The sequence below is a fragment of the Sturnus vulgaris genome, chromosome 3, assembly GCF_052056855.1.
Source record: "Sturnus vulgaris isolate bStuVul1 chromosome 3, bStuVul1.hap1, whole genome shotgun sequence".
In the NCBI taxonomy this organism is placed as follows: domain Eukaryota; kingdom Metazoa; phylum Chordata; class Aves; order Passeriformes; family Sturnidae; genus Sturnus; species Sturnus vulgaris.
The window spans coordinates 33,453,455-33,475,011 of record NC_142245.1 but is presented as its reverse complement, the minus strand read 5'-3'; the positions used below and the strand labels follow the sequence as shown (position 1 = coordinate 33,475,011).

Below are 21,557 nucleotides of genomic sequence, written 5' to 3'. Positions count from 1 at the left end.
GCCTGGCTTGGAGAGGTTATAAATGTTTTTCGTCTGGAGCAGGGAGCTCATTGTTGGAGTTTGGATCCTCTGCTTGGCTGACAGTGAAAAATCCAAACTCTGGTGGAGCAGGGCCCCCCTCTCTGCCCAGGAGGTCTTTTGTCTATTCATCTGTAGCAGAACACACAGGGAATTAGATGTGAGTTTGAAGATATTGCGATGCCTCACTGCTATGGTTGCCACCACCAAAAATGTTGCTGGGCAGCTGACCTTCCTGGCAGCCCACCAAGACAGAAACAAGGTCAAGTGCTGTTTGCTCTCCAAGAAAATTACATCAAAATGATGTCCAGTCCGCTCCAGCCTCACCAGTCAGCAGCTTCATGGTCAATGGAGAGGACACAGGGGAAAGGACAGAGTCAGAAAACAAGGGTGTGGGGCAAGACACCATCTGCTGGTTGCATATTTTGGGAGTACCCTGAGCCAAGGCAGTGATGTGCCTTTTGCAGCTGCAGGAAGTGCAGCACTGCAGCAGCTGAGCCCACCTGCTGACATGCAGGTGTCTTCTCCTCGCTGCTGCTCCCAGGCCTGCTGAAAGTCACTGCTTTTGTTTGTCCTAATAAATAACCCCTGCACCTGGCTCCCTTCCCTACTGCTCGGGGCCCCTGGGGGGTTGGGAGGGGCAGGGGCACAGCCACAGTGGCAGGGAAACCCAGCCTCTGAGGGGGAACTGCTGTCACCCTGCCTGGCCATCTACATCTCTCCTGACTTTTCCCATTGCTTTGCCTCTCAGCAGTGATGCTGGGTGCAGGAAGGGTGTGTGCAAGGGCAGACATCCTTCAATCTCACTGCTCTGCCATGAAGGTTGCTGCATTATGCTATGTAAGACTGTAATTCTTCCTTCAAAATCAGGTTTCTCCATTCTCCCAGGTGTGGACTGGGTTTGCTCAAGCAAATGGATCAAGCTTCCCCCAGCATCTCAGGCCCCACGGCTTCCAGGGGACTCATAAATGGTGCAGATAAATTGTTGTTTGGGGTCAATGCCACCTACTGAAATGGCTAGAAAATTCCAGCTATTTGGTGCACAGTCAGGCCAGATGTTTTATGGCCTCTGGTGGAATATCAGTAGAAGTATTTCACAGTGGTAAAGGTCAAAGATGGACTCTAAAATAAGCGGAGCCAGCATTTTTTATGGCTCTCCAATTAGAGGAATATTTATTGGCAGATAATATCTGAAGAATAAAAACTTCTCAGTCAGAAACAAGAGAAGAGTTTTAACAGTGGCCTCTGAGAGCCACCAGGCTTCCCAGACCTCATGTTGGTACAGGGGATCTACAAGGATTTTTTTGTCTTCTTCCAGGGCATGAAAGCCTCTGATACATGGAGTCAAACCCCTCTGCCTCTCGACTGTGCACTGCTGAGGAGGCTCCCTTGGTGACTAACCACAGGGATTTCTGTTCATCAGTTCCAGGTCTCAACACTGAAGCAACGTTTGGCATCTCCATTGCTTCTCCTTCCCCTGCCCCACCAAGCTCATGGGTCTGGCTTGTACTGGTTGAGGAGCAGTGGGAGACATTTTTCCAAGCCCTTTCTCCTCACCACCTCAAAGAGCCCCCAAAAAACTGCCTCAGCACAGAACAACAAAGATTTTTTTCCCACTTAGCTGCAGCAGGATCTGCAGGACAGATGGACCGAGCTGAGATTTAAGTGCCAGGTGCAAGTCCATTTTGCCACTGAATTGTATGCCCAAGATAATATTCAGTGGAAGTTTTACTTTATATAAAGATCCATCCCCAAGCATATATAAACTACAGTCTGAAATAATACGATTTGAAAGTAGGCAGGGCATGAATTAGCAGTGCTCTTCCAAAGATATTTCTGAAATGGCACACAGAAATACTGAGAGCAGATGTTAGATTGCTTTCGGAGGACAAAAATGGGTCAGACCTTATAGCAGAGTTTCTAACCACCGTGTAGTCTCTGTTGTCCTATATTTCTCAGGATGAGAGTGAGGAACACTAATGTTCCTGCTCCAGGTGTCCTGAACCTCTGGAACTGAGGCAGTACCAATGTGCTCACACATTGAAGGAAGGTCTGCCTCTCCGTCTGTCAGCTTCAGAAAAATAAGCTCTCCCCATATCTGAATCAGATAAAAGCAGAATGGTCAGCCCAGATGTCGCTGTCCTAAGAATGAGAATTTGGGGAGCAGACTGATCCCAGGAAGCATGAGATGAAGCCCAAGCAGCTGCAAGTGCTCTGGTTGTGGTGTTACCAGGTGGCCAGGGACTGGAAGGCAAGGGGGAAGACTCACGAGACCTGTTCAGTACTAGGCATGGAGCACAGACCTGGCAGCTGGGGCAGGAGCCATGCTGGGGCTGGAAACCAGGGACCAAGTGGCAGGTGTGCCTGCAGCCGGGGCAGGGCTGACCTTGGCTGAGGTGGAACGGATGGATAGCCACGAGGCACTGGCAGGACCTCCCTGACAGACAGACTAGCCTGAAACATGAAGCCTCTGGATGGGAGCCAAATCATTTGCCATCACCTTGTCAGTGTCCTGGGATGACCTGGACACTGAACCACTTCAGGCTGACTTAGTGGCTGGAGAGCCTGTAGCTCCTGGGACAAATAGCTTACCATCACCTTTACCTGTTTGATTTTGCAAGCAGAAAGGCAGCAAACAATTCTGTGGTTTTGGTTTTTTAAAAAGGTTTGCTCTTTTTTCAAGTTGTGATTTCCTGTTATAGAAGGTCTTCCTGAAGAATTGCCTTCAAGTCATATGATGCTTGTTGGAAAGGGAGGCTTCCCTGTGTAGCAGTGGTTAAAAGACAGAGTCATGTTCCCTGCATATTGCCAAGGTCTGCATCACTCCGTTCTGGCTGCAGGCAGCAGCAAGTCAGCCTGTGGCTGTAGCAGCAGGAAAGTTACAGGAGAAGGGAAAAAGTAAGCACGGGCAGTGTACCTGTGATTCCTGCTAGCAGGTGCCCAGGATAGCAGAAAGCAGATAGTACCACTTTAACTCTGCTGAAAACACCAGCAAAAGTGCCCCTACTTTCCCACACAGCTCAGGCTTTGGCTTCAGTATTCCTGTCACAAAAGCAACTGGGACAGGAGGGCTGTGCTTCACAGGCATGGCAGAAATCCCAGATAAGGTCTAAGAGAAAGGACACCCATTTCCCCGAGTGCCTGCAATGCTGGGACAGGGCTGCGGGAATGGCCGGACCTGGCGGGGCTCTGCCAGGCTCTGGGGTCACAGCCCGATGGCTCCCGGCAGCGTTGTACACTAACAAGGACGAGCCTGAGGGACCAGCATCTCCAGAGCAACGAGGGGGACAATGGCAGGAACGCTCCCTGGCCCTGACCAAGTAGACTGTAAGTCAAAACAGGCTATCACACCAAAAATCATGTCAGGGGATTTGTTAGTGCCAGGGGAAAGCTTACTGGGTTTCATCCTTTAAATATATGGGCCTAAAATATCCTAGCAAGATACCAGTCAGAAAAATGCCAAGAACCAGCCAAAATCTTACCAAGGCAGCCATTAATGCAAAACGAAGCATCTCAGCCATTCAAAACCATTTGTTTTTCACATCAGTCCTTGATTAATAGGCACTTAAATTAAGTTTTGTTTGTTTGTTTGTTTGTTCTTCTGGGATTAGCTGTTTCACTTTGAAAGAACACAAGCCCCTCAAAAGATAAATGGAGGTGACATGCTGCAAATGTTCACCCAGCCTTTGATTTTTTTTTGAAAGGCTTAGGTAACTTCTGACTCTGCCTCTTGGTTTTGACCGGTCCAAGATGCGAAACAGGACATGGTGGGTGCAGAAGGTGGCAACAGGTCACAGCTGTGCCAGACTGCAGTGAGGGCATTGGCACAGCTGGGCTTTGGTGACTCATAAAGAAGCAGGAGGAGGTTTTGGGTTTTCCCCTTATCCTAAGACAACATCCCAGGGAGGTGACACCAGGTTCTGAGGGCTCTGGCGGAACAAAGGTTGGATGTGCTGCCCATCTCAATGAGAGGAACAGAAATTAAACTTCATGAACTTGAACAAAAGACTAATCTCTGTGAGGAGAGAGGGGAGGGACAGAGAGAGGAACTGCAGACAATTAGTACTCTACAGGCTCTCATAGAGTCATTAATGAGGGATAATATCCAATTAAGGAGGAGGATGGGAAATCTGGGGAATGCCTGTATATATTCCAGTAAATTGTTCATGGCTCCTCCCTATTCCCCTCCCCAACTTTGATGATTGTCTAAACAGGAAAGAAATGTTCAAGTGAAATATAGTTCATGGAAATATTTAGAGCCCACAGGTAGGTGGCTTGCTGCCCAGACGTCCTGGGAGCACGTCTCTGCTCACATGCCTCATCAGAGATGCATACATTGAAGGGTGTGCAAGAGGGAGCCTAAAAGGTTCTGGCAATGATTTAACTCAATTAAAGTCTGTGGGAGGGTTCAGCTTCACATCATGAAGCAAATACAGGATGAGTAACTGGTATAAAACTGAAAGGCACTTTACTTGTGTCTTTTGTCTTTAGGATGGCAGAAAAGGGATAATATTCCTCCACTGACAGGGTAAGGCTGGAGTTGGGCAGACTCTCATAAAGCACTGTGGATTTTTTTTGTTGTCAAAAAGGTCATCAACAGCTTGGAAATGCAGATTTCCTTCCAGCAGGAAGTATTTTTTTTTTAAAAAGCACAACTTTCTATCCATCTCAGCATTTCTTTAAATGGAACTGTTAGTCCTGTTGATGTGACCTAAATCAGCAATGTCCTGCATAAGAAAGAGGAATAACTCACAGTCCCCAGTGCCTAAGAAACACTTGACTGGATTGACAGAGTGAGAGTCTGTTTCCAGAGTCTCCTATAAAAATAGCTGGTAGTAGTTTCCAGAAGTTTGAATTGTCTGGGTTTGGGGTTTTTTGGGTTTGGGGGGGGGGGGGGGGGGGGGCGAAGGGATTTTTGCATAATTATATTTTTAAGGCAAACTCCTCAAACATTAATTATGCCAGCAGTGTTTTAACACCTCCCTTAAAGTGAATCCCAAAGTAGTCTAGGGAGTAAAGCTTAATTTGTTTAAGTCTTTGCATGTGCTGAATAGGGTGAGAGCTGGAAGAACTCCTAAGACTTTTCCAGACCTTTGGAGCTTTTTTGAAAACAAGTAAGTCGCTTGTCTGCTCAAGCTTTATGACTAAATTCTCTCCCTAAGGTTACTGCAAGGAACAGAAACCTTAACATGTCTGCATTTACAGATGGGTTCTGAAGAGCATAAGCTTTGAAGAATGTGACTTCACTTGCTCTTACTGTCGCTCCTTTTCTCCATAAATATATATATATACACACAATTATATATAAAACTCCTCTCAGCCCCATTGTATGTAATCAGTGGCTATTGCATCAGTGTTACAGATCCCATTTTTCCCAGGGCAGGGAGGGCCCTTAATGTGCACAAAGGCACAATGCAGGGAAGATTAATATCAGCTTCTGCTTTGCCATTCCAAGCCCCTGCTAACTGTAAATAATATTCTAGCAAAGATCTTGATGCATCATGATCTATTGTGTTGCAGCGATGATGCTGCTTGTTATGTCTTTAGCAGTGATTTATCATCCTCTGCAATGACACAAATCATGGATGGCTCATGACACTCCAGGATGTATGATCTCTTAGTGGTGGCAGTGATGAATCCTGTGCTTAGATCATAACATTTTGAAACCTGGGATGTGGAGCTGATCCTTTGCTTTTTACTTCTAGAAGGTACCTTAAGCAATAAAAACCTCTCTTTGTTAGCAATATGTCAAGTAACACATCTCCCCTTTTCACAACATCTCGATACAGTTAATTCTGGCTAAGTCTCAAAGGGTTATCAGGCAACTCCGGATTACTCACTCCTTTTGCTGTTCCCCTACTACCTCCTAACCTTTACTGTCCTCCTCCTGCATTCTGGTCCCAGGGACATATTTTGAAATTCTGCTGCATGTATAATGAGTATAAAATGTTCCTCTAGGAGCTGGAGAAAGCTCAGATGTTTGGGTACAGTAGGCCCATTCCGACACAACAAGCCTACGCTCAAGCTGTGATCCCAACAGAGAAGAAAGCGTTTCAGGTCTGAGCTGCTCTCATCCAGTGAGCTACTGCCATATCAGCTCTGCTCCGAGGAAGTGGAAGTACTTGCTTTTATTTATTTTTATCCTGTGGCATCAAAACGCCCCTGGGTAAGAGAGGACAGAATGGGGAGGGGGGATGATGAAGGTTCTTACTCTTCACTGCTGGGTTCCTTGCTCTCAGACAACACACATTTCTTTTAGGCAACATGGAGATTATTGTGAGAATACAGGTTTACTGGTTGACAAAATAGACATGAATGTCACACCAAAAAAAAAAAAAAAAAAAGAAAGAGACAGAGAGAGAAAAGAAGAAGAAAGAGAAAATTCCAAACAGATGACGGGAGGCCAAATGCTGCCCTTAGTGATGAGCACCTTAAACACCTGACAAGCTGCTCTGGCTGCAGTAGAGGGGCCCTGCAGGCTGCTGTCACCTTGGACACAGCTGCAAACCTGCGGCCTAGGATCGCTCCAGCAGCCAACACTCCCCACAGGGCTCAGACTGAGGGGAAGGGGCCCCTCCTGCCCTCGGCTCCTGCTGTTCTGCCTCACCCCAGAAGCGACACAGAAATCAGCACCCCAGCCCATGGAGAGCTCGGTCAGGCAGCTGGGCAGACGAAAGGCAGGGCTGTGAGGCAGCGATGTCGCCCTGTAGTCAGGGAGGTGCTGGAGCCCCAAGCCTGCCGCTCTTCGCGGGACTGCACAACTCCGCTGCCCAGGGAGCAAGGAGCTGGGGCACCTACTCTGGGAGCTGCAGGAAACTCAGGCAGGAAACTCAGGCAGGGCGGCTGAGGCACCCCGTGCCCCTCGGCTTCACTCTCGAAGCTTGGAGGCTCCAAGATGGCTCGTCACCACTGGATGGAGCAAAAGAGGTGGGCGAAGACAGCCGAGGAAGCCTCCCGGGATGCTGGGCTGGCTGCCTGCCCTGGCCGCGGCCCCGGCTCGGCTTCCAGGGAAGCTGTTAATAACTCGGAGCCTGCTCTCCCCTCTGCTCGCGGGGCCGGGGCCCCTCGGGTGCCCCCCGCCGCTCGCTGCCCGGCCTGCTGGCTCGCCAGCCCCGCTCTGCCGCAGCTGCTGCCGCCGGCCGCCAGCTCTCCAGGTGCTGCACCGGCTGGAGACACCCCCGTGGCCAAGAAGGCCTCGGCGGAGGGACCAGCGCCGGCACCCGGCACACTCGCCGTGCCCAAGCAGCAGACTGTCGCCGGCAGGGCTGGGGAGCGGCTCCACAGCCTGCACGACGCCCCTGCAGCTTCTGCGGGAGTCGGGCAGGGTGTTCAGAGCCGCTGGGCACCACAGGCCGTGCCGTGCTCGGGGCACAGGGGATCTCGTCCTGAAGGCCACGTCTGACCGTGCAGCCGCAGCACCCCAAGAAAGAGCATTTCCTATGGTTTCAGTGTAGTGCTGAAGCCTGGGGAGGAGTCCCACCCTCCAAACTGGGAAGGGCAGGTGTTGCAGGGACAGCAGAGGTGAGGGAATGGCAGGTAGGCACACAGGGTGAGGTCTGCCCCAGGGTGTCGGTGCGGGACAAGACCAGCCTGACTGCTTCAAAGCTGTAACATGGTCAGAACTCGTGGCATTCTGCTGATACACCATGTTGGTATCAAATCTCAGAGAACTGACATTTTTTTCCTGTTTCTTCCATCAAAGAAATTGTAAGCCAGTCAATTAATGTAAGAACTCATTTCACAGGAGAACAGGGCCCTGTTTAAGGAAGGAGCTCGCTTTTTTTTTTTTAATTTTTTTTTTTTTTTTTTTTTTTTTTTTTTTTTTTTTTTTTTTGGTGCAACTTAGCAAAACAAGAACTGTAATTATCAGCCTGAGACAGCCAAGCATCATGGAAAACTTTACCTCAAATGGTGACTGTTCAGCCAAGTCAGAATACAACAAAGGAAGATTTTAGAATAGAAAATCTCGGGCAATGCTGCTTACAGTCTTCAGTACTCATTAGTGCCTGTGTTTTCTGTAATGCTGTAATTAATTCTATAATATTATACCATGGTTATGATACTGCTTCAGTAGGCAATGCTGTCCTCTAGTAAGAGAGTTATCATGAAGGAAATGTATCTTAAGACTTTTTAGGCCACACACGTAGGCATAAAAACACGTAGCAGCCTTTCAGACCAAAGCCTTCCTTATTACTGTCTTAAATATCTCACTCCAGAAAAGGAAACATCTCCCAGTGGTGTGCAAAGGTGAGAGAAACAATTTGAGATGCATCTTGTCATGGTAGCACATTTCTTCAGTTCCCAGTGTATAAACATGGATGGCAGTGAAATTTGTAACAGCTGGGATTCTACACGTACAATAAATTTATCACATATAATGCTCTGTAAATATAAATAAGTATTTGGAACTTAGATGCACCAAGAATAACCTTATATCCTTTAGTATGTAACACTTTACAATATATTTCTCACTATCTTAAATTCTTTCTTTATAATAATCATATTTCCATACCTCATATTTCACCAAGTGTTTTTAACTTAACCTGTTCAAAATGTTGTCAGAAGGATTGTGCATCTATTGAATGTTTTTATTGAATGTGTTTTTTGAAAGTATGAATAATTTGATTTGATAAAGAATTGGAATTTGTTAGACTGAACCAAAACAGACAACAATTAAAAAAGAAAATATAAAAGTAATATGAATGAAGTAAAGAAAATGACACATCTTCCTAAACAATTACAATAAAAGGATTTCAATTAAAAATATTAATGAAAAGTAAGGGATATAAAAGATGGGAAGACAGAATGGGAGAGAAGCGAGCCAGTATCACAGCAGCCAGAACAGTTTTGTTAATGTGGAGGACTCATGTTTAATATCCAATATTTTCCCGTGCCCAGAAAAGATGTGAAGCCACATCACAGCCCTGTTCAGACAACACCCTGATGTGGGAAATGTGAAACCTCACAGGTTTCATTGAAACTGAGTCTCCTTGTCCTCAGTGACAGCTCTAACCACTGTGCTATTGAATGAAAGGGGATCCCTTGTCCTTGATTTTATAGGAAGCCTCCCCTTTTTTTTAAACAGGTGCCTGAATCTTTTGACTACGCTAAACCAGCTAACAATGAAAATTATGGGACTAGTTTGTCTACCATGTTCTGATGCACTTCTTTCAGCTGAAAGTCTCTGGTAAAAATAACTTAAATTTGTAAATATGTTTGAGCTGCTCTGAAACATCATTTGTGGAAGCACCTGCTATTTTCCAAAATATGATTTGATGATGATGATAAGAGTAATGATAGCAGCTGTTATTGTTCAGGTAACTACGAGTATTTTGTTATTTCTTCTCTTATATCACTTTTTTACTGCTTCCCATTTCTTTGTCTACCTGCAGCATATTACTTTATATATATATTTTTATATTTATTTTGTTTCCTCCTCTCCACTGGAATTTTTGATGGTGCCCTCACGGGATAATATATCCCCTGGTACACAGCCACACAACTCATGACTTCTTTTTATATTGCCTGGGCCAAATCTACTCCAGCTTTCCTCAGGTGCGGTGCCAATGAAATCAAGTTACATCAACAGACTTGTGCAACAAAAGAAAAAGCAGAGCCCTTATCAGTATAATGCCTCAATATATCTTTTCTTTCATAATGTCTTTCTCATCACATATCTTTATTTACAGTTCCCTTTATTATTTCCCTGCACCTCATTTTACAAACCTGGCTTCTTTACATTCAGTAGCCATCATTGTGGTCCATCTGATCTAGACAGCTGTGCCGACACAGGGGATTTTGGAATATTACCGTAAAAAACTGGAAGCTTTTTGCCACACTTGTATTCATTTTAGTGGTTATCACTGTAACAGTTAACAAAAGACACAAAGACATCCATACCCAAAACAGCATATGAAGATTTAATTTTTTTTTTTAAACGGCACATACATTTAAATAGCTCCTACTTTTCCCATTTGGCAAGGCCATTGTTGTGGCTAATGTATGTATTTCTGAAAACAATGATACATTTCCAGTAGTATCTTCCACAATTTTTTTTCAATGAGCAATAAAGGAGGTTGAGGTGGGATGTGTTTTATCCCACCACATTATATCATTCCTCTTTTTCCTCTTTGTTGGATGGCAATCAGGAACCCTCATGCCAAGCTTGGGAAGCAACAGCATCTGGTTCCTTGGCAGATTCTGCAGGCGGTCTTGGTGCCAGCCTTTAAGCTGTGTCTGGGTCTGCTGCATGGTTTGGCTGCAGATGGGCTCTCTGGGTTGCCTTGTGCTTATGGGTGCCAGTTTTGGCTTACCTTTGATTCTGAGGACTTTACTCATTTTTATTCGTTTGTGAATAAGGACCCATCCAAATGCTTCATGAAACCAATATCAGAATGTACCGATATTTAAAATGAAAGGGGAAGGAGGCTGTCTCCCTTCCCCCTCCCCTCCCCAGGATGAAACATTATAATAGCATCTGCAAATGGATCTGGATCTATCAGTATTTCCATTATAAATCAGAGGCTTAGAGCTTAGCCATGAATATTCCTCCCAGAATGAAATGCAATGCGGCCACTTGTATCAAAACAACACTGAACGTTTTTTCAGACCATCTAGGCATTCCCACACTCACTTCCCCTTCCTTCCAGAGAGATAATTTTGAAGACACAACAGTATTACATCAAGCATATGTCCAAAAACCTCTGTATGGAGAAAAACCCCCACTTCTTGCTGTTTCTGGGTACTGAGGTTCAATGCTGTTTTGGAGCCAGGTACAAGAACAGTGCCTAGGCCTGGAAGAAAAGCCTTGAAATCAGAGACCTGGTGGACACCGAGGGAGCTTTGGCTGTGAACACAGCTCTCCTGCCTTGCTGACCCACAGATCCCCAAAGCCTGGGAGGATGCAGTAGGGAAGTGAAGTATCTGCCTCCTGTATTTGCTATCAGCTCCTGCCGTGACCCCGTCTGGCCACCCTTTGGCCTGGATTTAGGCACCCAAACACCCTCTTGGCAAGAGCTGCCTCTCCTGGAGAGTATGGGGGGATAGCAGGGTGTGGGGAGGCTGTGCTCCCTAATCGGAGGTGTCAGGCTGTTGTCAGGGGGGAGCCAAGTGCCTCTGCCCAGCCAGGGAGTGCAAATACAGCTCAGCACAGATGGCCAGGGGGGTCTGCCCAATTACCAAATTAAGCCTTCAAAACACGATGTAAGTCCTAGCATTTTGGAAGGAACCTTCCTGGACCCCGGACTTCAGTGCCTGTATCTCCACATGCACAGCCAGACCAGGATGGTTGCTTTCAGTCTTCTTGGGATGAGTGCATTTGGGGCAGCTTGATTCTCTTGGGAAGCAGCGATTCTGCTGACTCAGGGGATATGCAGGGACCAGCATCCCAGAGAAGTGGGTGGGATAGGGTTGGAGGGAGCAGGGGAGCTTGTTGGCATCCTATCAGAGTGTGCATACGGTAATACAGGTGACAGTGCCTGGGGAACAGAGCATTTCCCTCGCCTACGACAGGGCCCTCTTGATGATGCCAGATACTGGGCAATGCTGGGTCACAGCTGTCCATGCTGATTCCCAACATGACCCTGTTTCCCTGCTGAGTGCTTCTAAGCAAGCTCTGAGCAGCCAGCCAGGAACTGGGGACAATGCACAGCAAAACCTCTCCTAATTACAACAGGATCCACAGGCAGAAGTTCCAGTATTGATAATCACAAAAGAAAATTAAAGTAAAAAACCCAGCAACACTTTTTCAAAAGGGTATTCCTATTTTTCTCTTTGCTATTTGCAATGTAAAATGCCAGTGCACAAAATTTTATGCCTATGAATATATGCTGAAGGAGTCATGTCAGTGACACATAGTGTTACACGAAATCCAGCTAAACGTAACACAACATTCAAAGCACCAGTGTTTCTGGTGTCCCTTGCTTCCATTTTTAAACCTGTCTTTTCTGTACTTAGGAAGAAGGATTCTTTCCTTTCCATGTTACCCTGCAGTCTATAGACAGTCTTTGCACATGATTTACAGCAGTCTTTCTTGTGAAGTCTCTTCCAAGATTCGTCTTTTCACAATCCTTTGTAACTATCTTATGTTCTTGCAGTCTTTCTTAAATGATCAAGGCAGAATATAAAAAAATTAAATCACTACAAAATTGTTACAGATTCTATTTTGCAGGTTATTTGGGGAAGGGAAGAGATTCACCTTTAAAATGAGTGATGCTCCCAGTCTGGTGGAAGGCTTAAGCATCTGTGCAGTTCCAAATATGGGAGGAAGCTACCTGCATTTGATGAAATTTCTTGCCTTTTAAATTAAAGTACTTAATAAGTTTGAAATGTCAGGCCTCATTTTTACATGTAGGTCTTGCCCTTGTCTAAAGTTAATTTCTATTTTAGGCTGTTAAAAGCATACATTACAGATTAAAATAATAACCAAATAATCAGTTAGTCTCCTTAATGGGAACCTCTCCCCTTTTCTGCATGAGTAGTAATAGAATTCTTAAGGAAATCACCCACTAGCATTAAAAATACAAGCTAATATTTTCTCCAAGAAAGACTTCAACATGACCAAAGACAGAGGGTCCAAATAACAGAGCAGGTTAAGTGCTGAGAAACAGGACTGGTGAATATTTGCTTAAATGCTATTTGAATTATCATTCCTTGCTGTGTCTTCTGGATATTTCCTTAAGGAAGTGAGCGTTGACTATTGTTGGAGTAGTTGGTTGCTCTTTGTAATGTTCTTATTCACATAAAATGCGCAAATGTTTATGAGTTTGTGGTATTTCCTTGTTTACTGTTCTCTTTGACAAGTTTCACCTACCCAGAGGGAAACAGACAAGGTACTGTGTGGTTTAGGTGATCAGCTCAATACTATGAGGAGTGAGTTGCAAAGAGGAGACTGTCAACCCAAACAGCTCATAAATAAGGCACAGGATGAAAATCATGAGTCTAAACCATTGACAGCCAAAAGTAAAAATATACCAAAAGCTTAATGACTATGCTCAGTGCAGTTCCAGCTGGTCCATCAATCATCCACCAACAGAAGTGCTACAACCATGGCAAATAATATTTAAACAATAGTATTACTATTGCAAGCTCTGTTGGGCACGACCGCTGTCTCGCAGAGGAGGGTCAGGCAGGCATGTCCTGCCCTGAGTTTAGAGCATGTCAGAGATTCTCCACAGAGACGTGTGTCCACAGCCACCACTCCCATCTCAGGTCTTTGCTATCTAAGCAAAAAAGTAGAGGATTCAGTTATTGCTGCTGGTGGCTTGCTGTGGATCCAGGCACAGCGGTTGAGCAAAGCATCTTTATTGCCATCTCACTGTCCAGTTTCTAGTGGGCCAAAGAGCACAGTACAAAAGCTGTCATCCCACTTGGCTCTCAATGCTCTCAGTTTTGGCACCAGTAGCTGAGGCCAAGGGCTGAATGAGCACAGGGGATGAATCCTGCTTTGAAAGCTTGCAGCTCAGAACTGAGCCATGTTGGAAGGGCAACGTGAGATGCCTGCACACTTCTTTCTTGCATGCTCCTATTCTCTAGCTAAAGAAGGAAATTATGATCCTGTAGGGCTAAGAGGACTCTTCTAATAATTCTGGCATTCTTGCTAATGGTTTGAGAAAGTGGTCAGGTATAAAAACTATACTCCAGGAAGAGGAACTTCTGGAGAAGATTGGTCTATCCCCTTGATTTCTTGTCCACAGGGACAAGGTTTTGTTCAGAAAGAATTGCAGAAAACCCATGTCAGGTATTTTATTCTTTCTTTAGTTTGATTTGCAAGTCATGGTTTGCTGTGTTTTGAAGTCATCTATAGAGCATTTCAACCCCTCCTTACATTTATAGTTGGGCCTATCTTATTTATTTCCCTTCTGTGGCATTTCACCTGCAAACCTAAGGCTCTTGCCATTTGCCAAGAAACATCCTCAACTCCTCACTGGGCAACAATGCATGCACACATGAGCAGCAGCTGCTCCTTTATGTGCCTGGAACCAGCAAAGCTTGGAAGGTTGGGAGAGCCATGTAGTGCAGCCCGATGCATGCAGGATGGGGGAATTTGCCACACAGCAAGCCAGCCGTGTGCACTTTGGCCCTGCAAAATGGCAGAAGCCCTACGTGCCTCCTACGCCTGCCCACTTCACTCTGCCTTCCAGCTAGGGCAAGGCAGCCCAGCGTGTGTCAGGTCTCTGCTGTGCCCCTGGCCATCCTGCCTGAGGGAGGGAGGGAGGCACAGGATCCTCTGCTCTGGCCCCTGTTCCTGAAGCAGAGGAACCACTAGTCAAGAGCAGAAGTAAAACAATTGAAGTAAATCTTAAGGTTTCACTAGTTTGTTTGGGTTTTTTTGTTGTTTTCTTTTCCTCTTTTCTACTGTGTAAGCTGTCTCTTGTTTTTGTTTTTCACAGGTTTGGCAAGCGTTTTGCTTTTACAGCTCAAGCTTTGCCCAGTCACAGAACTGCATATAGGCTTTGCTTAGCTTTTGTCTTGCATATTAAACAAGAATTAGGAAATAAAAGAGATATTATTAGGGTTTGGACTTTCTGATTTTGGAGTCAATAGGAGCTTTGTTCTGCACTTCTGGCAGAGGAGAAGGGAAAGCAGACTGCCTCCTGTTAACATTGTAACCCAGGGAGTTTGCTCTTGAACCCCAAACCAGGTACGTGCCGCCCATCTGACCTCTTCCACAACCCTGCTTTCAGTCCCTGGCAAGAAAAACCTTTCTGTTGGGTTCCACAGAATCAGGATAAGGTCCAGGATATTTAAACCCTCAATACTTTCTGTTATTTCCTGACAATACCCAATTCATTGGTCCAAGATTTGAATACACATCTTCCTCGCACCATTTCACAAAAGGCTTGGACCCCAAGAATAGAAGAAACCACTGCAATACAACAAGGACATATAAATATGAATGTCAAACTGCCCCGTCAATGAAATGCTTTAAAATGCAGGGAGTGCCATGGTGCAGTGGGCCACAGAAACACAATGAAATGATAATGAGGACAAACGGAGATGAAGACCACCCACCAGTAGTTTTATGACTGTGACTTGGAACGACAGTTCTCAGCGGGGCCATTGCGACTGGACGCCATTGTCATTTTTAGCACATGCTAAAGTAGCAATTGTGCACGGACATTTCAACTGTTGCCTCTGACAAACAGCAGCCAGACTATTTATGAACAACCCCCAACCCCATTCTTATGCCTTTGGCTGTGTCTGTAGGTAGGAGAGAGTGGAAGACTGCTACTTTGTTCTGACAGGTTTTCCCATAGTCACTGTCTGCTACTCCTTGCATATGCTTAATTTTCTGAGGATTTATGCTGGCCCCTTCCTAGACAGCTCTCCAGCATTAATCTTCCTTAGCCAAGCTTTTACCCCACTTAGGCTGTAGTCTCCTTCATGCTGCATTGTGTTTACCCTCCTTTCCTAGAGAAAAAACCAACATTCAGAATTAGAGTATCAGAGCAAACTTTTCTAGGGCTTGGCTGTGCACGTAAGACAAAACTTGGGTTTTGGAGGAATGAAGAAGACGAGGAAAAGACAAGGCATGAGTCTGTTCCTGATATGTTTGTTCACCCTGCCAGGGAGGTGCATGTGCTGGATCAGAGCACCTCCCAGGTGTCCTGGCGTAGGTTTCTGCCTCTCTATCCCCAAATGCTGCCACTCATTTTCTTGGCAACTCTCACCAACACCTCATCTCCAGTGCAGGGCACAGGGGGTGCAAACAGGGTGCAGGAGAATTTTCTCCCACCCAACTTCCATGCCAGAAACAGTTTGGCTCAAGATTTAGGTAAGCAACAAGTCTTCAAAACAATGATCCAAATGCAAATCTTTTCTGTTTTGTAACTCTGCTAGAAAATTACCAAATCACATTCAAGAGATGCAGCCTTTTAGGTTTGTTCACTGTTTCACAAATATCTGTAGATTACACAGCACTCTACCAACTTGCCTTCAAATTTTATTGTATTAAGAAACTCATCCAAAAAGCAGTTGATATCTAATATATTCTTAATCTGTCGCTCTTCAGATCCTGTCATAAAATGTGTAACTGAGAGAAGCTGTTCACATTAGCATGTTACCATATCAGGTCATCACTCCCAAAGCTTTCATTATGGGATATTGCTGAAAGGTGCCATCTTCACAGCCAAGATATGCCTAATTTATCCATTAGGCATTCCTTCAGTAGGCATTTAAAAGTGAACATGATTGGGTTTTTTTAACTGTCTGTGCTTTACCAAGAAGACAGCTATATAGTGTGGCTCAGAAAATAATGTTATTCTCGATGGGCTGTGCAGAAAAAAATGCTTAATTTGCATGCACATGATGGTAGGGGAAGCTGACTCAGAACAAGCTGTTGATGCTTCTGGATGGTCAGAATTAAGGGACTATAGGAGCACTGAGAGGTCTCCAGCATGGACCAGGAAACACTGCATGTGTGAGTGCTGTTCTGTGTGTTGTATAACCCCTTAAAAAATGAGGAGTTATGTATTCATCCCTGAAGGAAGAGATGAAAAGAAAAGGAGCTAGAGAGGAAGAAGGAGGGGAAGAGCAGTCCACAGCATACAGAAATACATAGCTGAAGGTACAAGGAGACAAGGCACAGCATCCCCAGCTTATTAACCACTGTGGGGAGCATTGCACATTCAGGTCTGCTTTTATCTTATCAAAGCTTTGGGAGGGGGCTGAGACACCTCACTGAGACACACCTTAGGTAACTCACGAAGGCAATGGACAGGTAGACTGGAGGGCAGTAATTTCATAAGACAGTTCAATAAGCCTCAGATAAGATAATTTCCTGGAGCTATCTATCACTTTCTGTCCAGCTTGAAAAGTGGGGTCTGTCACTGTCACAAAAGCACAGATATGGAGCAGACAGCCAACTTTGCTGGCTCAGAAAGCTTTCTATCAAAATCTTCACAAAATGGACAATCACAAAATACATAGTGGGAGCTGAGTGGAGCAGGAGTTCCTGGATCATATCATAGGCAGGTGGTGACTGTGGCTCTGCAGGAGAGGTGTGCTCTGGCTCTGTGATTCCTCTGCACAGGTCCTGTGCTGGGCCAACAGCTCAGGGCTGGCAGCAGAGCTCTTAAGCCAGAGGACTGTCTGTGTAATCCAGACTTCTGCTTCTAGAAGTAAGAGAGCCAGAAAGGCCTTCACCATGGAGTTATAAGGACTGACTGCATGTCCAATCCAATCCCATCCCCCTACAGAGGGGTCCCTGGACAGCAAATATTGTCTTCTGTCTGGGCACCTCATTCTTATCTCAGCTTTCCAATGCATGCAAGGTAGGAAGGAAATGTCCATTGATTCTCTGCCATGAACGAAATTCTGGCTTATAGATACTGGGTAGGAAACTCAGCCTTTCAGAGAAACACAACTGTCCAGCTATAAAGCCACTGGATCTACAATGGCTGTAGGAGTGATTGAGAATAGTACAGGAAACTGGAATTTTCCCTTGCTCTCGGTCCTTGAACTCACTCTTTGCATTATCCCATGACTTCTCTGAAATTTTAGTTAGTGAGTACTTTGGTTTGCAGTGGAAATCTGGTGCATGTAAATAGGAGTCATCTTTCACACCTCATGGGATGTTTGCTGTTGTGTAGAAACAAGGGTCACCTTACAAGAAGTTCAGCAGGACAGGCTTGGCAATAGCACTGACATTCTTTGCCAGGAATGAATCCTCAGGCTGATGTTTCCAGACCTCAGAGCCTCCGCTTCCTTTTCAGCCTGGTTAGTTAAAAGCTTTTCTGTGGTGCTAGCCTAAGTGGGATCTCATAAACTCTCAAATATGCATTGAGACACCCAGCAAGACCTCATGGTGTGGGCTGTCAGGTTTCATTATTTGACAGATTTCCCAGTTGAGGCACATGTTGGTGAAGTGGCATATCCAACATTGTGTGGGAAAATTTCTGGTAAAACTGAGAATGGAAATCAGTAACTTCCGCTTGAAGTTCTCTGCCATAACCCTCACTCCTTCCCCTTCATCCCTGCTCCCTGAATCCCCATTCTTCTTAATGCCTCAACATAGAGATTAAATAGGCCTTATGAAGAAGAAGACGTGGTTGGAAAATATAACATATTTTTAAACTATATGTTTAAATTCAGCATAGCTGTGAGAACAGGAAACAAGAAATGGGATTACAAACAGTCAAGCAAGTTCACACATGTGAGTTATGTCCAAAGAGAGTTGCTCTCCTTTGTTGCAGTGTGCTTCACTCATCTGTGCAGCTGTGCATCTGGCCTTTTGTTTCTCTGCCTATTCTCATAGGTGACTGTTGTAATGAGGAATGACAGAGATGGGGACCTGACAGGCAGAAAACCTCCTGGATTGGGTGAAGCATGGGACTCACATGAATAAGGCACTTGAAGCAAAGGAATCTGGAAAAGATATTCAAATATATACAAAACCATAAATACTATACCAATACCAATAAATACACGAGCAACAGTACCATTATGTCAGTTTTGCTTTCCAGCAGACCTCTATATGCATTCAGCCTCACACTGGACTCTCTAGCAAATCTCTCCTGTCTGTTCTGTCTGTGTTCAGATACCGTGATGAAGACTACACGATTGCTCCGTTGAAGCACCTGATCACGAGTGTATAGCTGGTCCCTCCTCTGGACTGTGCTGAGCTTCCCCCAGTCCAGCACAGCTTGTTGACTGTGCCAAACACAGACCAAGTTACCTAGGGCAGCATTTTTCAAACTCTGCCTCTGATTTTTAAACGGTGGGTTTGGTACTTTGTAGGAGAGATTGATGCCTGGCTGCCAAGAAATGTTTATTCTTGTGTTCTTGCCTAATCATTGTCACAGATGATTCAGCAAGAGCAGAACTGCCACTCTGCCTGAAAAAAAATCTGCTGGGGCTTGTTCTTGTTCATTTTGGAGTAGAAATGAACAAAAAATACATAAAAAGCCATCCTTGTGTTCCCAGAGGGTAATTTTTTGCATTTTGAGGAAGGAATATTGGGTTAAAATTAGAGAAACTGCATAGGTAGAAACATTATTAACATAATTAATGGCTTATGTAAACCAGGAAGAATGTTTTCTGGGGGATGTTTTGCTGTCTGCAAAAACCCAGAGACCTAATATTGTTTAGCCAATTTTCCCCTGCCATGAGGAGGTCAACAGTCATGTACCTTCTGTGTTGGACACTGTCAAGCCTTGTTTACTGCCATTAGAAGGTCCCAGGAGAAAGCTGGTGAGTTTTTGGCAGTTTGTGGCAGAAGAGAGAGCTACAGCTGCAGAGCAGTTGTTGTCATAACACCTATTCATCATTATCCCTCCCATCATGAATCACCTACTGATAACCAACCCCTCTTTGTTTACATTCATCACATCTAGAAAGCCTGTGCTTGCTCCCAGGAACCACATCTCTACCTGGGAAAACTGTCTGCTTTTGTGCCAGTATTTCTCCCCCAAACTCAGAAAATTCTCGAAATCTCCCTGCTGAGAGAACAGGGACAGCTTTTCAAATGTTTTGTTCACTTCCACTTAAAATTCAACCGGAGTATCTAAATTAGGAATGCTGCTACATTCCAGCTCAGAGAGCTGCATTGCTCTGTTACAAAGAGGGGCTCCGTCTCCTCCTCCCCGTCATCCAGAACCCTGTCTTCCTGGATCGTCTGGTCCATTTGCCTAGGTGGAAAGCTCGGTAGGGGGCCCATGTTGTACCCTTCCTTCTGTGTCTGGTACAGCATGGAGCACCATGTCAGCGATGCACTAATACACAAGAATAATCAGCTCATCAAATCAGCTTCATTAGCTGGAGCTTGAGAGCACAGCTCTGCTGCCCAGCCCTGCAGACACGCAGCCTGCCTCACCACTCCATCTGCTGCAGCCGAGCAGGAGGGGTCTGCCCATTCGGCTGTTCACGCACAAGTGCAAAAGCCCGGGACACTGGGGGTACTCCGAGCATGTGCCATGTTCCTGCCTGACACATGTCACCAGGGGACTACTGCTCCTCCCCTGTCTCTCAGATGGAGACCAAATCCAACTCCAGAGTGCCAGCGATGAAGCCGCCAGAGCGAGGTTTTAGGCCGCTAATGATTTTACTGAGTTTTGGGGGGAGGGGAGCGGAGTCTGGTCCAAGAGGTCTGCCTCACATCCTTACCACAGGACGGGCTCCTGGAGGCCACCGCACGCTGCTGGTGGTGGCTGAGCACTGGGGACCCCTCTCTGTGTGAAGGGAGAGGCGAGAGGTGGCAGTGCAGAGGCTGCTGGAAGGTGGCTCATCCCCACAGCAGGCTCAGGTCCCTGTATGTCGATAGCAGAGGAGCAGGACATCAGCAGGTCACGAGTTTCACAGATTTGTTCACTGCTTGGAATTTCTGAGTGAGAGTATTTATGGATAGCTCTGGAGTTATTTTTACGGGAACGGCTCTGTAACTAAGCACTTCAGAAAAAAATCAGGCCACCATGTAGATGAAAAGGCAGGTGGAGGGGGCTTCACTTGAGCGTATCCAGCTTGGAAAGGGATGGATGTCAGTCCCTAGCAGGCACTTGCTATGAAAACCCTTAGGGCTGGTTATCTTCCCAAATGCTCTTCTTCAAACAATGATGAATAATAAACACGTGTGTAAATTTCTCGGTCTTTGGTATTGCCAAGGGTCTGTGCAGAAGTATCTGTTGCTTACACTGAAGTTCTCTCTCTCTTTCTCTCTGTGTATTTTTAGCATGGATGGAGATATAGTCTCAGAAAATGTAATGACATGTGACATGCAGGATTCATATGTATCTAGGCAGTATGGGAATGTACCATGTAGGAGGAGATGTAACATACTGCTTGGCTTCTAATACCCATTACTTAAGCACAATAAGGCGCCTTATGGAAGCAGATAAGGGGGCTCCCCACGGAGCCTAAGCATTAGAAGACATATGTTTATCCCATACCTGTATTCTCTTTGCTTTATGTCATTATGTTTAAATTACTTCATGCAATATTGACTGACTATTTTTACTGGCTTGTCAGAAATGCTCTGGGCATTCACCTTTAGAAGATGATCAGTTTTCACAAGAAAACAACTATCAATTTGATTCCACCTCTCCCATGTCATTAACAAATATCTGCTAAGGAGTCCAACCTGATACCAATGCAATCCTATGGCACATCATCTAAAGTTCAAGAGAATTTCTCTGCTGATTTTAAGACAGTCAAAAGGCAACGTTCTGTCCTGGAGTTACCTCTGTAACTTTAACAAGATGAGACAGTGAAGTTTTGCCTTGTAAGTGGTTCTAATAAAATGTTTGTTTTTCAAAAAATGGCATGTTTAAGGAAGCATTTAATGTCCACAGTATCTCTGCCACTGAGAGGAAGTGCCTCAAACAGAAGGGATCAGCCTCTTCCCTCCCTTGTTTTCACATTGCAACCTAGTTTTAACAGGAGCTGTAGCCTGCAAATGGATACAGAAAAGGACTGCTAAAGGATCTTAATATCATAGTTCAAGCAGAACTGCCTATTTTTCTAACTAAAGTTTGAATTGCATTGTAAAGATAGACACTGGAATGGTTGACAGCTTTAACAAGAAAACTGTGACTGCAATCCTAGTG

At 45.3% G+C, this 21,557-nt stretch overlaps 1 long non-coding RNA gene across 1 annotated transcript; it reads left to right on the top strand.

The window, feature by feature from the left end:
• The first annotated feature begins 3,225 nt into the window (after positions 1 to 3,225).
• LOC148224274 (uncharacterized) lies at positions 3,226 to 18,457 on the top strand. The gene is made up of 2 exons (XR_015802855.1): positions 3,226 to 3,345; positions 18,275 to 18,457. It is a non-coding gene; the product is annotated as an uncharacterized LOC148224274 (long non-coding RNA).
• Positions 18,458 to 21,557: the final 3,100 nt, after the last annotated feature.